The sequence below is a fragment of the Mya arenaria genome, chromosome 3, assembly GCF_026914265.1.
Source record: "Mya arenaria isolate MELC-2E11 chromosome 3, ASM2691426v1".
NCBI classification, from domain to species: domain Eukaryota; kingdom Metazoa; phylum Mollusca; class Bivalvia; order Myida; family Myidae; genus Mya; species Mya arenaria.
In genome coordinates this window covers 84,256,707-84,263,069 of record NC_069124.1, presented here as the reverse complement: position 1 = coordinate 84,263,069, position 6,363 = coordinate 84,256,707, and positions in this window count along the sequence as shown.

Genomic DNA, 6,363 nt, shown 5'->3' with positions numbered 1-6,363 from the left:
CCAACAGGAGACCCTACTGATTTTAAAGTCAAGGTCATGGTCAACAGCTTGCCCTTGACCAGCTTATGACTCCTACAGTTTGAGCTCAGTAGGTCAAGGTCATGAATAACAGTCATATGAAACTTTGTCACAAAATAACTTGACAACTTCTTGACCTAGGACAATGAAACTTTAGTGGTAGGTTAGCTTGACTAGTATGTCCTATTTGGGTTGTTTATCAGTCGAAAAAAGGTCAAGGTCACATGAAAATTTTCTAACCTTAGTATCTTTTCTCTTTTTTTTTCATCAAAATTAATGGTCTTAGTTCTTTCTTAAAAACTTTTCCTAGACCTCTTTCAATCTGTCACTAAGTCTGTGATTGATGAATCACATCATTCTTTATAATAGAAAATAAGGATGAGTCCAAGGACTGTTTATATACTTTAATTAGCACAGGAAAAGCCAATAAAGAATACTACATGTACTACTGATCATGTTTGTCACTTATACCAATCATAAAGTTATTTTATCAAAAACAGTTGAGGTAATTGGATTAACTGTTCCAAGGGCAATTGTTCTAACTTGTGAGGTCATGGTCAACATAAAATGTGTCAGTCAGAGCTACTCTTCATACTTGTCAATGCTAACAGTCATAGTCATTCCATAAATAGCTGTAGAAGAAGTTCCAGACACAAAGTGGTGCATAAAAAGTATGAAATATAATTTGCTAAGGACAATAACTCTCGGTTATCAAGCTCATTGTCAACAAACAATTAAATAATATCTTGCAGTGCTACTGATCATCCCCTCTATGAAAATCAGTAGAAGAAGTTTGAGGCTGAGAAAAAATGGTGAGAGCTAAAAGGGGGAAATGTCTATGGAAAGATAAAGATTAGGAGCAAGTTTTTGTTGAATATGTTTGGATTTTACCATTGTTGAATTGAAATTCAAATGCAAAAAATGCTGTGCACAGAAATTCTCCAAACAAACATGAATCGTAGTGATAAATGTTACTGTGACCTGACCCTGCAAAATCATTAGGGTCATCTGCAGGTTGTGACCACCCTCTCTACCAAGTTTAAGGACTTAAAGCCAAAGCATATTGTAGTTAACAAGTTTTTTTGTGTTCAGGGACACCATTTCCTTTGACTTCCTGATTTCAAAATAAATAGGGGTCATCTTTTGTTAATGACCAATCACCCAAGCATACATTAGGTATCAATTGGACAACATTTTGTGTTTAAGGCCCCCACTATTATGACCTTTGACCAACTGACCTCAAATATGGGCCATATTCAATTCATGACCATCCTCTCTAAGATGTAAAACAACAGTAACACTAAGCATACTCTAGTTTTCAATTGGACAAGCTTTTGGGGTTAAAGGTTACTGCAATTGTGACATTTGACTAACTAATCCAAACATAAATATGGGTTATCTGCTAGCCAACCACCCTACAAAGTTTGGGGACCTAAGGCCACACCTTTCTAAAATTATCAATAAGGCTATGTATGGTCTTAAGACTGTCTGACTGACCAACATGTGCAAAGCAATTTATTATACCCTTCGTAGAGGGGCATAAAATATAAAATAACAGTTTGTTCACTATTTTAAGTCATTACAAACTGGGATGAGATTTCTCGAGAGCCTAAAGATCTAACGATGCACTCTAGTGACAATGAATGTGAAAATGCGTCAAGAAAATATTTTTTTTCAACAAAGAGTTGATCATGTCTTTTACAAGAAAACATTCCTTATGCAAGCAACATTTTAAAGGCGCATAATATAGATTGATGCAAATTATTTTAATGCAATATAATGTTAAACTCGTTTGAACCTTGATGAAATGCTTAATGGAAGATTTATTAAATACGTACATTTTTGGATAGGCATGAAAGGAAGATCATATATCTTAAAACTCACAGGTCTGCTACAAGGGCTACGGGCATTTCTCAGTCCATGGCTAAGACATTCAGCTCTAATGTACACTAGTCTCATAAATAATATGAAGTTTTATAAGTCAAAATTCTAATTTCTACTTTGGGTGCAAATCAAAAAGTAATACTTCTTAACATGCTCCTTACCACCAACATTCCGACACTACCAGACTTCACTTCAAGGGCTTGGGGTCTGAAGATGCAGTTTTATGGTTAGTTATACCGGCACACACCCTACTGTTTAAGAATTGGAATTGGTTTCAGTTTGGTTAAGGTATTTCGCATAGCCTTTTGATTCCACAAGAGATAGGCAAAACAAGGATCACAACAACTCATGGCAAAGATGGCACTCTATTTTTATTCCTTGTCAAGACTTTAAATCATATCACATTTCAGCGCCATAACTACTCCACAGCACCATCATTTGAGCAGCAGCGTCACCACTTTAAATATATATGCCTTTTTATTTTTAAGAAGAGTTTGAGAGTTTTGAAGTGTACCGGCATAAAAACTTAACAGTTCTATTTGCATTAGCAGAAATATTCTTACGGTGTGTCTACACACCGAAATGTAGTTGATATGCAAGCATATACTCTAAGAATGCACAAGGGCAAATTGGAGAAAAGCTCCTGGCATTAAAACAGTTAAGGTGTTCCTACACTGTACTACGTTCTCTGATTTTCGAAATATGTCCTCAGTGTAATCAAAATATCCGATGAAATATGAACCATACTAATGTATTCACAAGTAAAACAAAAGGAACTGCTGGACCGTTCAATGGGAGACCTTTTTTTCCCTGTCCGTAAGTCAGTCAGTCTGTCCGTCAGTCTGTACGTCACACTTCGTTTCCCCTTAACTATAGAACGCTTATACCCAGGAACTTCATACTTGGTATGCTAGTTGGTCATGCACTCAAGTGACAATGAATGTGAAAATGCGTCAAGAAAATATTTTTTTTCAACAAGGAGTTGATCATGTCTTTAACAAGAAAACATTCCTTATGCAAGCAACATTTTAAAGGCGCATAATATAGATTGATGCAAATTATTTTAATGCAATATAATGTTAAACTCGTTTGAACCTTGATGAAATGCTTAATGGAAGATTTATTAAATACGTACATTTTTGGATAGGCATGAAAGGAAGATCATATATCTTAAAACTCACAGGTCTGCTACAAGGGCTACGGGCATTTCTCAGTCCATGGCTAAGACATTCAGCTCTAATGTACACTATTCTCATAAGAAATATGAAGTTTTATAAGTCAAAATTCTAATTTCTACTTTGGGTGCAAATCAAAAAGTAATACTTCTTAACATGCTCCTTACCACCAACATTCCGACACTACCAGACTTCACTTCAAGGGCTTGGGGTCTGAAGATGCAGTTTTATGGTTAGTTATACCGGCACACACCCTACTGTTTAAGAATTGGAATTGGTTTCAGTTTGGTTAAGGTATTTCGCATAGCCTTTTGATTCCACAAGAGATAGGCAAAACAAGGATCACAACAACGCATGGCAAAGATGGCACTCTATTTTTATTCCTTGTAAAGACTTTAAATCATATCACATTTCAGCGCCATAACTACTCCACAGCACCATCATTTGAGCAGCAGCGTCACCACTTTAAATATATATGCCTTTTTATTTTTAAGAAGAGTTTGAGAGTTTTGAAGTGTACCGGCATAAAAACTTAACAGTTCTATTTGCATTAGCAGAAATATTCTTACGGTGTGTCTACACACCGAAATGTAGTTGATATGCAAGCATATACTCTAAGAATGCACAAGGGCAAATTGGAGAAAAGCTCCTGGCATTAAAACAGTTAAGGTGTTCCTACACTGTACTACGTTCTCTGATTTTCGAAATATGTCCTCAGTGTAATCAAAATATCCGATGAAATATGAACCATACTAATGTATTCACAAGTAAAACAAAAGGAACTGCTGGACCGTTCAATGGGAGACCTTTTTTTCCCTGTCCGTAAGTCTGTCAGTCTGTCCGTCAGTCTGTACGTCACACTTCGTTTCCCCTCAACTATAGAACGCTTATACCCAGGAACTTCATACTTGGTATGCTAGTTGGTCATGACTAGTAGATGGCTTCTATTGATTTTGAGATCAGTAGGTCAAAGGTCAAGGTCACCGTGACCTTGAGGTGAAGAAGCTGTTTCTGTTCAATTTCTAAAGAATGCTTGCACCCAGGAACTTCATACTTAGTATGCTAGTTGGTCATTACTATTAGATGAACCCTATTTATTTTGAGATCAGTAGGTCAAAGGCCAAGGTCGCAGTAGATGTCACTATTTAATTCGGGTGAATAAACCAGAATTCACTGTTAGTTCGTCTCCAGTCCAAAATTACAAATTTCATGTCCATTTTTTTTTCTCATCTACGACCACACAATAGGGAAGACTAGCGCTTTTTCAAAAAAGCAATCTTTAGTTTACGTTGGAGCTGGCTGTAGTTGGTATGTATAATAAGAAAAAGGAAAAACACTTGGCTGGGAGCTGCATGAAAGTCAGTATATTTTTGTCTGGATTGTTATCTTACACATGGGCTTTATGAAGAAACTAGTTACTGAAGTGAATACCTTTGGGTTACAAGATACCTTGACATGCATTGCGACAAACTCCATGCAGTGTTACTTCCCTAACAGAGCAGTTATCACTGCATGTTAATCACGTTACCATATATCATACTGGTAAAGATAGTAAACTATCTTTAATTTTAAATTTTCTTTTAGTAATTGAAATTTAATAAAAAAGAGAGTGAAGATAAAACATTCAATAAAAAGTTCATGCAAGTTACATATACAGTCAAAACCCGTTGGGTCTAGCCATGTGAACATTGAGCTAAGCGAGATGCTTACATCTAGAGTAAAAAACATTGGTCCTTTACAATAAGTTTGAGCCAACGAGGAAATTGAGCCAAGCGATATCAAGCCAACAGGTTTCGACTGTAGCTGAGATCCAGCTATACTCGCTCATTGTGGCAGAGATTTATTCTGCTTGTAAGGAGAGATCACTGTTTAGCATATTGGCAATGTGAGTGGTTTACTAGGCTGTAGTTCAAGTTCAAAAATTTGTTTTATGCATTATTCTTAAACTGTTAGTAAAGCTTTTAGCCATAAAACATTAATTTTCGAACAGAAATATGAAAACCTGCGATCTGATCTCTTGTCAGCAGTCTTATATCACTGGTTTCCAAATATTTACGTAAAAATTGGCTCATTCCAAAACAACAACAAAAAGTGTCAAAATGGTAAATCTGTGAGAGTGCAGCTTTAATAGGAAGTTTTGTAGTTAGGGAATCACTCATATTTTCTCAATGGAGTAGTTGACAACATTACATTCTAATAATTTCACTTTTTGATACTGAAAATGCATGAAAGAATGATATGAACATATAAAATGATTCTAATCCTATTTAGGAGGAAACTTGTTCTGTTACAATCAATAATAATGATCACCAACATGTCTGTTCCATGTCCTTTTTTATATGCCATCTTGTGGAATTTTCACTTGGTGGAATAAATCCTCTAAATGCAAAAAACATTATTTAACTGAAAGAGCATTTCCAGAGTTTTCCCAACATTCCAAGGATTATTCTATTTTCACATATTCAGGTGCTTTGAATGGATATATTTTGGGTAACGGCGGCTACCCCTCAAAGCCATACCTGTTGACACCATGTTCAACCTGCGAGAAGACAAAAACAAGAGCAGTAAATTTTACTTTAATCAAATATTACATCCTATTGACCATTGATTTGTGATCGCAACATGACATATATCAATCTAGTTAAGTCAAAAATCCTTGAATTAAATTAAGACATACACTCCAAACATGTATGTAAGTGGTATGCATTCTTTGAGCTGCATGCACGTTCACATTATGACATTTTCTATAAGAAATTAAAGTTTGTCAGAGCTGATTTTGGCAGCAGTGCCTCCAATTCAGTCATACTAGACATAAAATAATAGTAAAAATATGGATTGTTTTGAAAACTAATATGTTAATAATTTTGTTTTCATTATCTGAAATCATTTTGCTTATTGACATGAAAAAATCAAGTTTCGAAAATGTGTATGAACAACTACAATGTGATTCTATGTCAAGCAGCCTTACTTAACTGCTTTCCATACATTTATGATCAACTAAATGCTTAAAATTGCTCTTTTCAGTTTGTACTCACACTTTGATAACAGCTTATTATATTTACTTTATAATTACTTTTCAACATGTATCCTTTAAAGGTACAACAGAGCACAATTACGACGCATGTGGTAATTGAGCAGTCCTTTGGGATCCTGAAGAGGAGGTTTCCCTGTTTGTTGTATGGACTTAGAGTAGAACCTGATTTCTGTTGCGCAATCATTGTGGCATGTGTGTTTTTGCACAATTTCGGATTGAGTAATGGGGACAACTTGGACCCAAATGATGACT